General features: G+C 34.9%; 1 long non-coding RNA gene across 2 annotated transcripts in view; it reads left to right on the top strand.

Moving 5' to 3' along the window:
- LOC144227270 (uncharacterized) overlaps positions 1 to 15,535 on the top strand; it is a 64,656-nt gene that overhangs the window by 3,170 nt on the left and 45,951 nt on the right. For both annotated transcript variants that reach the window (XR_013333891.1, XR_013333892.1), the window contains exon 2: positions 3,716 to 3,912. This is a non-coding gene — a long non-coding RNA (uncharacterized LOC144227270). The remainder of the gene's footprint in view (positions 1 to 3,715; positions 3,913 to 15,535) is intronic.

The following is a 15,535-nucleotide window of genomic DNA, read 5'->3' as shown; positions in this document are numbered from 1 at the left end:
TATATATATATATATTATATTGTATATATACATATTATATTATGTATATATATTAATGTTATATATATTCAGCTGCAGAAGATTATAATACACATAATTTATATGGACTCATAGACATTTGTAATTTTTATTTAAGAAATTCATTGTTTTAATTTAACCAAATATATTAAGTGACAAAAATTCTAAAATGCAGAACTTCTTGCCAAAATGAACTAGTGATTTTATTAACAATTTAGGGCTGAATAAAATGAAAAGGCTGAATTCAGATTTAGAAAATATGTAATTATCAAACTGCGGGCATTCTCATATAGGCAAAACTAACATGTTAACATGTTCAGTTATTATAAACCAATACCTAAATGAATATGGAAATGGTAGTGCGGGATTTCCCAGTTATTGTGTGTGTTTATGTGTGTATGTGCATGCATTTGTACATTTGAATGTGTCTGTGTGATTCTATCATGCAACTATTACAATTGCTAATCAACCTATAATAATAATTATTGTAGTAACCAATCAATCTTAGTGGCAAAAGGAATAAGGCTGCCATGAGATGAGCCAATATATTATGGTTTATTTTACTCACCACTATATAATTAGTATTTAGCAAAGTGTATGGCGTTAAGAATACTAAATAAAATTCAGTGAATGAATAGAAAAAAGTTCTGAAAATCAAGCTATTGATTGATATCAGTGGGGCCTTAGTTGTAGAGAGAAAATCAGGCTTGAAGTAATAAAGGCATCAAACAGAAAATCAGGACAGGACTCAGACTCAAGGGAGGAGACAGGGACTTATGGAACAGGAATACATGACAACAGTTGAAGGTTAGGGTAGAAGTCCCTGCACTACAGTTCAAACATGAGAACAAAGGAGAATCATGCTGAATCCTTGACTCGATGAGCTCAAACTTCTTGTTTCTCTTCACTAGTACAGTCAGCCTCTGAGTATGTTTGAGTTGACTTACAAGTAGTGATCTGATGGTTCCTCTGATAAAAGACATTTTTGATTTGTGTTTCTCTGATGATCAGTGATGTTGAGCATCTTTTCATGTGTTTGTTGGCCATCTGTATATCTTCTTTGGAAAAATGCCTATTCAGATCCTCTACCCATTTTTAATTGGATTTTTTTTGGTGTTGAGTTGAATATATTTTTAAAAATATATTTTGGATATTAACCTCTTGCCAGATATATCATTTGCCAGTATCTTCCCCCATTCAGTATGTTGCCTTTTTGTTTTGTTGATGGATTCATTTGCTGTGTGAAAGCTTTTTATTTTGATGTCATATCAATGTCAAATATGCTGAAATAACACAACAAAGATGGGTTCCAACCTTAAAAGAGACATCTTTGACCCTCAAAGGGAGACTTGAGACTGACATCTAGCAGTTGTTTCCTACTTAATTAAATAAATAAATAGAGTGGAAAGTGAGCCGAGCAGATCATTAAATTTGTATTTTTAAAGATTTGTTTATATGTATAAAGTATCACATAGTTTTAATGAAATGATTACTAAATATGTTGTGACTCATAATGACTAACAGCTCAGTAACTAAACATCAATTTCTTTCCATGACAATACATAGTTATTAATTACCCATCAGTTACTTGTCATGATTTTGATATTAATTTTGTGGATATTAGGACTAAGATCAGTACAAACCATGAACTCCCCCCCCCTTCTTATAAAATTAGAGTAAATGTGTGATATGGGGCGCCTNTTTTTAAAAAAAGAGTAAATGTGTGATAAAATATCGTTTAAAGATAATATTACATATTGTAGACAATAGTAAAATGTATAATTTCTGCAGTAATAAACCATTAATTACAAAAACAAAATTATTTAATAATTTTATTTCACAGACAAAGCTGGATTTGAATGATTTTTTTTATTCTTTCAAAACCGGAAATTAGAAAACATGACCACAAAGAACATGGAGTGGTAACTTAAGAGACAATACCCAAACAACTTTGTAGTGCTGTTAGCCATGAACTGTGAATAACAAAAACAATGGAGTTGCTCTTCCATAACTCCTGGTTTTCCTGAATTCCCAGCCAGCCTAGTAGCTACAATATTTCACGCAGTTCTTAGTATATCATAATAATCCATAAATAATTGATTTCTATAAAACGACAATCTTGGGTGAAGTCTCAAACTGTCATGCAGTGGTGCACTAGAGCTGGACCCTCTAGTTCTCACAAGCAAAATGTTCAATTTTTGGGAAAGATGTAAAACTTTATGGAACAATTAAATTATATGAACTTAAGTTAAATAAATTATACTAAAAAAAGAGTAAGAAAGACTCAGAACTCATCCTAATCATTTGATGGCATTGTACTACCTGTGATCCTACAATTATTTATGTCTGTTGTTTCCAGTTGGTAAAAATACTGTATAAAGATATATTATGGCACATCACTTCCCATTTCTGCATTCAGGGATGTCACTTTATCGCCTTGGCAGAAGTATTTTTCTCCTAGAAAAGTAGGAAAAAATTCTCTACAATTATATATTAATAGGATACTGTTGATTTTGCAATTTAAGGTTGTGCAAAATACTTGTTAAAAGTAAAAGCTGTGAATGCTGGCAGACACACCTTCAAATCTCCACCACACCTTATTACTATGAGATTTTGAAGCAACTTATTTAACCTTTCTCCTCATTCTCTCAACCATAAAATAGAGATAACAAAATCCACCTTGTAGGAATTTTATGAAGACTGCATATGAAATTATGTCTAGCATGTAATTAGCAATCAATAAACAGTTGCTTGAAATAATCACTAAAAGTGGGAAAGGTATTTCAGAAACATATCTGAGCAGACTTCAATGGAACTCAGATATTCAGTCCTGAGGTTTTGTTGTAACATTAGAGCAAATTACTTTCACGTTGGAAAATTAAGTGCTCAGACCTCTGGTATTTAGAATGATGGCCATGATACAAGTATGCATTACAAACTGAAGTGAATAATGCTGCTGGGATATCTGTATAATCTTTGATGCTCTCCTTTCTGTTTCTGCATTGCCTCTTTCTTGAACAGTCAGGGAGCAAAGCTGCATATGCCTTTCCAGCTGCTGTTGCTTCAGGCTTTAGACTTCAGTGTTAACTCACGAGGCTCTAACGTATGGAGCCAAGAATCTGTTTGAATTTTTTCACAGTGGGTTTACATGGCAAACTGTTATGTTGCAAAATATGAGTGTGGGTATTGCCTAGATTGTGTTTTGACATAATGCTTTCTTCAAATGTGGCTGAAGTCCAATTCAATGTCATACATAGAGTCACCAAATATTTATTGAGAGGCCACTATGTGCTGGAATGGATATGATTCCTGGAACTAGAAATCAATGAACACAGCAAATATGTATGTTTTATGAAACTTATCCTTTAGTTGTAGGGAGATAATTGCAATAAATAAGTAATTTATATATGTTAGAAGGTGAGAAGTACTGTGCAAAAATAGTGCAAGGTAAGAGAAATTGGTGAGTTATATTCACATGCACTTTTGGTCCCTACATAAATATCACCTCAATGACACCTCCCCTGACTACACTATACATAATTGTACTGTCTTCCAGAACCCAAACTCCAATTTCCCTAAACTTGCTCTGTGTTCTCCAAAGCAATTATTGCTTTTATCTTTATTGTCTCTTACACCTGAATGTAAACTTCATGAGTGCAAGGATTTTTGTCTCTTCTTTGTGTTATTCTCACTTTAGGCAAAACCACTGGTAAATTGTTCCATGATGTAGCAGAAGACTTTGAAAACTGAGCAAGGAACAGATGACAAAGGGCCAGGAATTTCACATTTGTTGAACAGGACATCGTGAGCCACTGAGCACACAGTGTAATCCATTTTGGACTTTGGAATGATTACTTCACTTTTGCAAAAGGAAGAGGATGGATGGAAGCTTCAGTAAGTGATGACTGCCTCCTTCATGTAGAGGCAAGGAGGCTTATGAGCTTTGATGCCAATAAAGGTGGGTGGGACTTGGCATCAATTAGAAATTGAGAAAGAATTAGAAGTTAGAAGGACTTTCAAGCTTCCAGTTTGAATGACTAGATGGAGAGCGATGCATTTTAATGAACAGTGAGATTTTTTTTGAAACAGGAGGAGGCACACATTTGAGAATGTAGATTCAGTTGAGACATTCTGAGTTTGAATAAATATCTGGGATACTCAAGTAGGGGAAGTAAACATTCACATTCAGGACTGGAGTCACAGAAGTATCAGGATGAGAATTATAGTCTTGGAAATCGTGAACATATTGGTAATAGTTGAATAGTGTGGCTACAAAAAATAACAATATTTTATGTGCAAAAAAAAAGCAAATAAGAAGGGGATATTTTTACAGCTGGGTAAAACCTCATTGATGGAACCACCCAGAGCACAGGTAAAAGAACTCTCTATCCCTGAAATACTCCAGGAGGATACAATGATATGTACTCCTATTCTTACTGACAAAACTACAGGAAACGTCCTTTGCCTCTACTCCACTTGACCTAGGTACACATCTTAGTAATTGTTTTAAGGAGGCCAATCTTCCTTCTTTCATTGCCCTTTCATGTCTGCTGTACTTAAGGATTTAGATGATGTTGCATTCAGCTACAAAGCAACTAAAGATCTGAGGTAAAGGCACACTTGGTCAGCACCGGGCAATTCTACCTTTCACCCTGTTTCATAAGGGCCTAGATCACTGCTATTTTTTTCTCAAAGACTCTTCATCTGATGCTAAGGTTATACGTCAATGATTTGGATTCTCTTTTATTTCTCTTACAATTTCTAAATTGTAAATCCCTTGGGAGTAAAATCANTTAAGGAGGCCAATCTTCCTTCTTTCATTGCCCTTTCATGTCTGCTGTACTTAAGGATTTAGATGATGTTGCATTCAGCTACAAAGCAACTAAAGATCTGAGGTAAAGGCACACTTGGTCAGCACCGGGCAATTCTACCTTTCACCCTGTTTCATAAGGGCCTAGATCACTGCTATTTTTTTCCCAAAGACTCTTCATCTGATGCTAAGGTTATACATCAATGATTTGGATTCTCTTCTCTAAATTGTAAATCCCTTGGGAGTAAAATCGCATAAGACAAGAAAGAGTTTTCTATTGCTTCTTTGTCTTTCTTTTGCACCTATTTGGAAAATTTATCTGTACAATCCAGTTTCTCCACCTGAGCTATTGAGCACATCTTGAGGAAACCACATATATATGTTCATAAGGATTATTGTACCTGCATTGTTAAAAATTTTTACTGGGAACGTATCACTGATGGATGGACAAGGATTTTATTTATTTTCCATCTGTTTCCCCCCACATTTAGAGCAATCGCTAGTTTACTTCTTTAGGGATTTTTAGAAGCCTAAACTCCAACTCCACTGACGCCTTCATCCAGTACAACTCAATCCTCTTATTTCACAGAGGAAATAGAAGCCACAATTCCTTCATCTTAGTACATTAACATCTTTCATCTTGACCCATATTATAACTGAAAAAGGTATTCTATTCCTGAGTTAAGATATTTTTTCAGTAAATATCATCCAAAATTATAATATTCTAATATCATATTCTTACAATATTTGTACCTCATACTTTTTGCTATTTCCAATTTACCATTATCCTTGTATTTCCAATTCTGTAACCCATAGCATATAGCACTTTTTTTCTTGACTCTTCTTTCCCTTTTTATTTTCTTCCTTATTGTATTTTTTTCCATTTACCACCAAGCTTCTTATAAAGATTGTCTACTTTCTTTGGCTCTGCTTCTGAACATCAAAGTCTCTTCAACATTTGCATTATGGTTTCTAGCATCTGCTAAAGTTTCTCACATTGATAGATCCAATGGGAAAAAAGAAGTCTATTATCTTATTTTACATTTCTTCTATAACATTTGGTACTTTTATGTAAATGTACCTTTTGAAATAAAGTTCTGCTTTGGCTGCTGGTACACAATATGCTCCTCTTTTGTTTATTTCTCCTTGTCTATAATTTTGCCCCCTTAGTATCCTATTATGTACTGAATATTTCTCCAAATTCCATTTAAAAATCTCTCCTCATTCTTTGTGAATAACTAGTTTCTCTCCCTTAGCTTCAAATGTCTGTCACTATATACTGACCGATTGAAATTTAAATCTTCAGCCCAGATTACCTCTCTGGAACTTCAAATTAGAATATTCACTGTTCATTTTTTCCAAGATATTTAAAGCAGATTATATTTTAGGAAAATCTTATTCTCTCCCTTATTCACCCCAACATACTTGTGTCTTCTTTTAGTCCTTAACTTAAAGACATCACAAATCTAACCTAGAAAATTGGAAGTAATTCTGGATATACTTCCTTTTCTATTGAATCTCAGTTTGTCAACAAGTTCTTTTCCTTCTATCCTCCTAGAATCTCTTGCCTTTCCTTTATCAAAAATTCTAAAGCTTTATCCTAGGTCATCATCAATGACTCACCCACTATGGCACTAGTTCTCTGACGAGGCCCCTATTTTCAGTTTTACCTTTTGTAATCTTTTTTTTTTTTAACATTTTACTTATTTCTGAGAGAGAGAGAGACAGAGAGAGAGAGCATGAGCAGGGGAGGGTCAGAGAGAGAGGGAGACACAGAATCTGAAACAGGCTCCAGGCTCTGAGCTGTCAGCACAGAGCCTGACGCAGGGCTCGAACTCACTAACTGCGAGATCATGACCTGAGCCGAAGTCGGACATTCAACTGACTGAGCCACCCAGGTGCCCCTACCTTTTGTAATCTTATGTGCTGCTTCCAGAGCAAGATGTGTTAAGAGATAATCATATCATGTCAGTTTGCTATGGGATGTTATAATGTATATCTTTTTCTCAGCATTTAAACTCTTTTTAAAATACTTTTAAAGCTTTTGATTATTTTTGAGAGAGCAGGGGCATGCAGGCAAGCAGGGGAAGGACAGAGAGAAAGGGAGACACAGAATCCAAGGCGACTCCAGGCCCTGAACTGTCAGCACAGAGCCAGATGCAGGGCTCGAACCCACAAACCTTGAGATCATGACCTGAGCCAAACTCAGCCTCTTAACCAACTGAGCCACCTGGTCGCTCCTAAACTCTTTTTTAATATACAATCGAAATCTTACTGAAGGTTATTCATGACCTGTCTTTTGATGACCTATTTGACCTGATCATATCCCCTATGTTATTTACTGCTTTCAGCATTACATAATCCTTACATATATTCAACTTTTTGATGATTTTGTTGGCTTGAACATATTTCTTCAGTCCTTTGGAAAGACCTTTCCTTCCTGTACATTTGAAAAATTGCATTTATTTATTTATTCATTTTTATTTTTGAGAGAGAGAGAGACAGTGTGATCAGGGGAAGGTCAGAGAGAGAGGGAGATACAGAATCCAAAGACAGGTTCCAGGCTCTGAGCTAGCTGTCAGCACAGAGCCTGATGCAGGACTCGAACCCAAGAACGGTGAGATCATGACCTGAGCCGAAGTCGGACACTTAACCGACTGAGCCACCCTGGCACCCCTATTTTTCTTAACATAGTCCACATCTTCATGAAGTATTTATAAGCCCTATGATATCTATAAGCACACTCATGATACTATACCTTATGAATGATTTCATTGCTTCATTTATGATATTTTATTATGACAGATTTATCTGTATCCTTTCTTAAACCATTAGCTTTTTGAGCTCTTCTTTCTCTTTTTCTTAATTCCTTTAATAGTGCCTGAAGGTTGATAATTATTTATTCAGTTGAGTTAAATAAAAAGGTAATATTAAGTACTAAAGAATTATCATACTATTTATTTATCAATGTTTCTTTTTTAAGAAATTTTAATTCCAGTATAAATTACATGCAGTGCTGTGTTAGTTTCAGGTGCATAATATAGTGATTCAACTATTCTATATATTACTCAGTGCTTTTCACTGTAAGTGTACTCTTAATCCCCTTCATCTATTTCACCCCTTCCCCCAACTGTCTCCCCTCTGGTAACCATCAGTTTGTTCTCTATATTTAAGAGTCACTTTGTTTGTTTGTTTGTCTCTTTTTCTCTTTGCACATTTGTTTCTTAAATTTCACATATGAGTAAAATCATATGGTATTTGTCTTTCTCTGATTGATTTATTTCACTTAGCATTATACATTCCAGATCCATCCATGTTGTTGCAAATGGCAAGATTTCATTCTTTTTTATGGCTGAATAATATTCCATTATATATATCCTCCACCATTTATCTATTGGTAGACATTGGGTTCCATATTTTGGCTACTGTAAATAATGCCTCAACCAACATAGGAGTGCATATATCTTTTTGAATTAGTGTTTTTATATTATTTGGGTAAATATCCAGAAGTGAAATTAAACTATTAAAAAGACAGTTCTTTTTTTAATTTTTTAAAATTTATTTCTGAGAGAGAGAGAGAGACAGAGAGAGAGACAGTGTGAGGAGGGGAGGGTCAGAGAGAGAGGGAGACACAGAATCTGAAGTAGGCTCCAGGCTCTAAGCTAGCTGTCAGCACAGAGCCTGATGTGGGGCTCAAACCCTCGAATCATGAGATCATGACCTGAGCCGAAGTCGGATGCTTAACAGACTGAGCCACTCAGGGCCCCCAAGACAATTCTCTTTTTAACTTTTTGAGGAAACTCCATACTGTTTTCTAGAGTTGCTGCACCAGTTTGCATCCCCATCAACCGTGCAAGAGGGCTTCTTTTATTCCACATCCTCACCAACACTTGCTGATTCTTGTGTTTTGAGTTTAGCCATTCTGACAGATATAAGGTGGTATCTTATTGTGGTTTTGATTTACATTTTGATTTACATTTACATTTTCCTGATGATGAGTGATGTTGAGAATCTTTCCAGGTGTTTGTTGGCTGCCTGTATGTTTTCTTTGGAGAAATGGCTGTTCATGTCTTCTGCCCATTTTTAAATTGGATTATTTGGTTTTTGGGTGTTGAGTTATGTTAATTCTTTATAAATTTTGGATACTAACCCTTTATCACATATATCGTTTGCAATTATCTTCTCCCATTCAGTAGATTGTCTTTTAGTTTGTTGATTATTCCCTTTGCTGTGTGGAAGTTTTTATTTTGCTGTAGTACAAAATTTTATTTTTGTTTTTTTTCCCCTTGCCTCAGAAACATGTTTGTTTCCCTTGCCTCTAGAAAAATGGTGTTATCCCTGATGTCTATAGTCTCCCATTTATTCCCTCTAGTATATTTTTAATTTCATTAATGAGTTTATCTTCTCTGGTTGGTTCTTTTTTGTTTTTTATCTCTCTGTTAAGAGTCTCATTGAGGTCCTCCACTCTTCTTAAGTCTACTGAATATCTTTATGTCCATTACTTTTGGCTGAGAGAAGGAATAATATAATAACTTAGTAGCTAGTTATGTAGTTCACCTTTAGCTTGTAGCTCAATCACTTTTCTTATCTCTTCAAAATATAAAAATTCATTAGCTTTGTGATAAATATTTTATGTTCTTTGTTTTAACATATCATATCTATGCAATAACTGCCTTATTTTACTTTGCTACAAAGCGCTAGCTTATTTGTATACATTCATTAGCATATAACTCCTTTGTTCACCACACTGCCTCCTTTAAGAAATTATGAAATGACAGCTTTCTGTTTTTAGCTTAGTTGTGGATTATATTTCATTGTATTTTCTGTTTGACTTTTATAGTTTTAATTCTTTAATGACATAGAAGGAAGGAGAACAAAAACAAAGGTTGAACTCTTTCCAAATTTGATGAAAATCATTATTCTGTACATCACAGAAACTCAATGAACTGTAAGTAGGACAAAAGCAAAGAAGTCTACACATAGGCATGTCAAAGAGAAATGTTAAAACCGTCATTTGCAACTATCTTTTCCCATTCGGTTGGTTGCCTATTAGTTTTGTGGGTTGTTTCCTTTGCCGTGCATAAGTTTTAATCTTGATGAGGTCCCAATCGTTTATATTTTCTCGTGATTCCCNACTGGGTGTTACATGGAAACCAACTTGACAATAAACTATTTGTAAAAAAAGAAAAAAAAGAAAAGAAACGTTAAAACCAAGAAAAGAGAAAATCCTGAAAGCAACAAGGGAAAAATTATTTGTCATGTACAAAGCTACCCCAACTAAATTCTCTTCAGGCTGAAATCAAGTGATCTTACACACTAATTTAAAACAACAATGACAACAAATACAAAGAATACAAGTAATTATATAATTATGAAAGTTGTTATAAATGCATGTTACATCTCCTTTCTATTCTTAACTGATTTCAAAAGCAATTGCATATATGTTTCCATATCCATATATGTACGTCTATACCTGTATGTGTATGTATATCTGTATCTATATCTATTTACCTATACATTATGTTGTTGGAATTATAAAACAAAGAAATGTAATATATTTGACAAAAATATACAAAGGAGGTAGGTGGAAACAAAGCTGAATTCTCTATATATTTACTCTCCTTTCTTATCTGTGCTTTTAAAAATTATTTTAGAGAGGGAAGGAGTGTAAACAGGAGAGAAGAGAAGAGGGAAAGAAAGATTCTCAAGCAGGCTCCACACTCAGCAGGGAGCCTGACATGGGGCTCAATCCCACAAACCTGGGATCATGATCTGAGCCAAAATCAAAAATCTTATGCTCAACCAATGGAGCAACCCACTTGCCCCATGTATTTCTTTAAAAGACAAAAAAAGTAATACTTGTAACAATTTATTTTTGAGTTAGTAACATATATTGATGCAATATATATAACAATAATAGCACATAACACAGGGAGAAGGAAAAGAGCTATATAGGAGCAGCACTTCTTTATTTCATTGTAATTAAGCTAGTGTAAATCTGAATTTGATTCAGATGAGTTGAGATATATATGGTAAGCTCTAGAACAAATACTAAGAAAATAGCTAAGACAATATATTTAAAACATTATGGAAATTAAAATGTTACCCTAAAAAATATTCAATTAATGCAAAAAAAACGTTAAGGAGAAATATAAGAATAAAACACATGAGACGTACAGAAACAAAGAGTAAAATGGAAGATGTAAATCCAACTACATCATAATAACACTAAGTGTGAGTAGATTAAACGATCTGATCAAAAGGCAGTTTATAAATTGGATTAAAAAAAAAAGACCTAACTATATACAGTCAACAGGTGTCACACTTTAGAAATCAAACAACTAGAAAGATTGAAAATAAAAAGTTGGGGTGCCTGGGTGGCTCAGCTGGTAAGCAGCCAAGTTCAGCTCAGGTCATGATCTCATGGTTTGTGAGATTGAACCCCATGTCTGGCTCTGAACTGACAGTGGGGAACCTGCGTGAGATTCTCTCTCTCTCCCTCTCTCTCTCTTCCTCTCCCCTTCTTGAACCTTCTGTCTCAGAGTAAATTAGCATTTGAAAATAAAAATAAAAGTTTGCAAAACAGCAACCATAAGAAAACTGGTGTGGTTATGCAAATGTCAGATAAAATAGACACTAAAACAAAAAATAAAGACAGGGACATTTCATTTTATCTCTTCTTTCAATCCATCAAGAAGAGATAAAATTATAAACATGTATACACCTAACAACAGGATTCCAAAATATACAAAATACCAACTGAGAGAATTAAAGAGAAAAACAGATAATTCAACAATAATAAACTGATATTTTAATATCCCATTTTCAATAATAGAAAGATTAAAGAAAAATCATAAGAAAGAAGAACAATGTTGGAGAACTCACTCACCCTCAAAACTTACCCTAAATCTGTATTATTTAAGACAGTGTAGTACTATCATAACGTTAGAAATGTAGATCAAGCAATAAAATTGAAAGTCAAAAGAATAAACTTCTGGTTTTACATTCATTTCCTATTTGACAAAGGTGCAAATGAATACAAAAGAATGAGAGGAGTGTTTGAAGTGGAAAATGAACTGTAAAACATAATTTCTTATTCATGTGTTTTATTACTTTATGAGAAGAATTAGTACTTAATCTTACAGCATAATTCTTAAAATATCAATATCAAAAATAAGATTGTATTATTTTCACTTCCTTAAACCATAAATAAGGGATGAAGTTCCCTTTTCTTGAAAACAAGGAAGAGTCACAATAAATCAAAGAAAAGAATATCTCATTATTTCTGCCATACTTATATTAGCTTATGTTTGATCATTTACAATGGGATTGACACTGTGCTAAACACTTTAAGTAAAACTTTTGATTTAGTCCTCATTATAACTCTATAAAATAAGTACCTCGTATTTTAGATAAAGAAACTGAGACTTAGGACATGTATAATTGTCCCAAGGTCATACATAAAATGATGGTCTTGCTTCAGACTGGCAGTTTGACTTCAGAACTTGGTATTTTCATCATATGTGGGAAAGGAGGTCACATGCGCGCGTGCGCGCGCGCACACACACACACACACACACACACTTAAGAAGAGAAAAAAAATAATAAAGAACAACAGATCTTATTATAGTCGTGTTCTGGACATACAGACCAAGTGTGAAAGTGTTACGAAGCAGCGAAAGAAGATGTGGTTGTTTCAATTCTCATCCAAGTCCGTCGCCACTTCAAGAGCAGCGGAGCATGGAAACAGATCTGGCAGCCCTCATGAAAGTTGCAGATTCTTGCTGTTTTCTAGTGAAACCAAAAATTGGTCACTCAGATTTAAATTTAACCTCAGAAATGCAATCAATATACTTTCTTTTCAAACATATGTACATATTAGCCTTACTTTATATTGACAATGTGAATTTTGTATGTTTTCCTATCATTCGACCTATAAAAAATTTCTGACTGATTCTCAAGTTGTGAAGACCTCCAACCTCAGGTAGCTTTAAAAGCAAAACTAGCTTCAAAACGCAAAATCTGCTTCTCCTAACTGAAAGGATTTAAATTACACTGTGGATAAGATGCAGTAAGCAAAGCAGCTAAAACAGTGTGCTATTTCGGAGGTAAATGGACTGAAGCAGATGGAGGGGGACGAGGGGTGCTTTCCTAGAAGCGCAGTGTCTGTGTGTCACCAGCTGTTGCTGGGAGATAATGTGCAATGGCAAGTGATGTATAGGAAGAAATCCGAACGCCGTTAGTCCTCTGCTTTGGACTGTTAGGAGAAAGAGCCTCTACTCGAGTTCTTTTAACTGAAGGTGAAGGCTGGAATCTGCGATGCCCACTGGAAATGACACTTCCTTATTTGATTGAAATGTAAAACAGGACTCCAAAATCGCCCATTTTATTCCACAGTGGGATTCAGCTAAAGCTGAATTCATGGAGGGAGCGAGCCACACGGGGGTTTTGGGGGTGGGGAGAGGGTAAGGGGTGGAAGGTAAGGTAGAATATGTTCTTAATCATGCTGTATAGGCAGTAAACATTTTTGTCATTTTAAGTTTAAATTAGAACTCGTTAGTTTCAATGTTGTTATTCAAATATACAGAGGAAAAAAGCACCATTTAAACCACGATTGCCTGATTGTGCTTTTTAGGAGGAGTCTGATTTCTACATTAATTGATTCCTTTATTATTAAAGACAAAATGTCAAGGCATGATGCAGATGGCCAAAATAGGACTGCATTTATCTGGGAGTTATATATTTTCACAGTGGCTGTTTAAAAGAAGGTCTGTAATACAGGGAAGTTAGAAAAGATATGATTAGGACATGAAGAAAAGGTGGTAAAGGTGGTAAAGAAGCCAAAATAAAGAGAAGAAGCCTGAGGACAAGTGAAAGACAGCAGTTGAATATTTGAATACTTACGTGATATTTTCATCAGGCAGCACCTTGCAGGTCACCTCTGGAAGATGGGTGAATTACACATGTTGGAAGCAGACTATAGAATAGTAGCCAGCAATCACAAGCAAGGGATTTTATATGCGCACACAAGTGTGGATGGGTCTTAACAACTGTGTGCTAAGTGAAAAAACTATATGATTTATAATAGTACATAAAAAATAAAATTTCCTGTAAGTTATAATATATGCATGCAAAAATTATATTTTATGATTTTTCAGTGAAATAAAAGATATGTTGAATACATCAAAGTGATCACGGAGTGAGGCAAAGGGGTTTATGAAGACAAAGTATAAGAGGAATGAATAATCAAGCTTGAAATGACCCAAGACCTATGATGGACATTCATTTTCTCACAGTTTTGGAGGCTAGACATCCATCATTAAGGGGCCAGCAAATTTAGTTTCTGGTGAAGACTGTCTTCTTGGGTTGTAGCCCTCCCCTCCTCACTGTGTCCTCACATGGCCTTTCCTTTATCTTCCTTCAGAGAGAGAGAGATCTTTGGTGTTTCTTCCTCTTCTTTTATGACAGCAATTTTATCATGTTAGGGCCACATTTATGACCACATTTAACCTTAATTACTTTCTCAAAAGGGATTACTGTATAGTAACAATGAAGAAAAAACTATCTGCACTGGAGGAAGACTTATTGCTTTCTTCAGCATTACGATATAGTTTATTTAAACCAGACTATGATAATATAGAGAAGGAAATGAGGTGGCAGCTCGCAGAATCTCTGTGGATTTACAGATGCAAACTGGCTGCAAGGGACTCCTTGAACCCACACACGCTTCAGTAACAGATGAGTCAGTTGCATGTGCACAGACAACATAAGACAAGAGACATTTCACAGGTTTTTGCTTTGTGTTGCTGTTTTAAACATAATGTAGGTTACAACTTTATATTTTATTTTAAAATTTTTAATGTTTATTTTTGAGAGAGAGAGAGTATGAGCAATGGAGGGGCAGACAGAGAGGGAGACATAGAACTGGGAGTGGGTTCCAGCCTCTAGGCTGTCAGCGCAGAGCCTGATGCGGAGCTCCAGTTCACGCACTGTGAGATCATGACCTGAGCCAAAGTTGGAGGCTTACCCAACTTAAAATAAAACTTTATTTTATTTTAAATAAAAATAAAAACATTTTATTAAAAAATAAAAATGTATTTTTAAATATAAAAATAAAGCTTCTTGTAAATTATAATATATGCATGCAAAACTTTTATTTTACGATTCAGTGAAATAAATGATAGGTTTAACACATCAAAGTGAGCAAAGGGTCACCCAGGCACTCTTCACTTACATTTTTTAAAAAAAATTTTAATGTTTATTTATTTTGAGGGAGAGAAAGGGAGAGAGAGCATGAGCAGTGGAGGGGCAGAGAGAGAGGGAGACCCAGAACTGGAAGTGGGAGCACTTCACATTTTAAATGACTACTGTCCATACTTTGTGACAATGATTGAGGATATAATGGGTCTTAGCCATTGGAATGAGATTGGGAAGACAGAGGATAGGGATCCATCATCTCTTCTGGCAGTGGCAAATAGCTATTTGGGGAAACAGCGGGTCTAAGATTTTCAGCAGTTTCAGATCACCTGCTTTCATGCTAGAAGCAATTGGGTTCATCAGTGGTGAATTCCTGTTATTTTGGCATTTTCTAATCCCTTCTCAATCAGAAGTCAGCTTTTCATAAATTTTATAAGCATGCAATTTATAATATTAAATCCCTTTTTGGTAAGATATCTTGACTCTTATGTGTTTCCTGCTTGCTTATTG

Source organism: Crocuta crocuta, unplaced genomic scaffold (assembly GCF_008692635.1).
Source record: "Crocuta crocuta isolate KB4526 unplaced genomic scaffold, BGI_CrCroc_1.0 scaffold223, whole genome shotgun sequence".
NCBI classification, from domain to species: domain Eukaryota; kingdom Metazoa; phylum Chordata; class Mammalia; order Carnivora; family Hyaenidae; genus Crocuta; species Crocuta crocuta.
The sequence above is the reverse complement of the archived record's forward strand: the minus strand, read 5'-3'. Positions and strand labels throughout refer to the sequence as shown.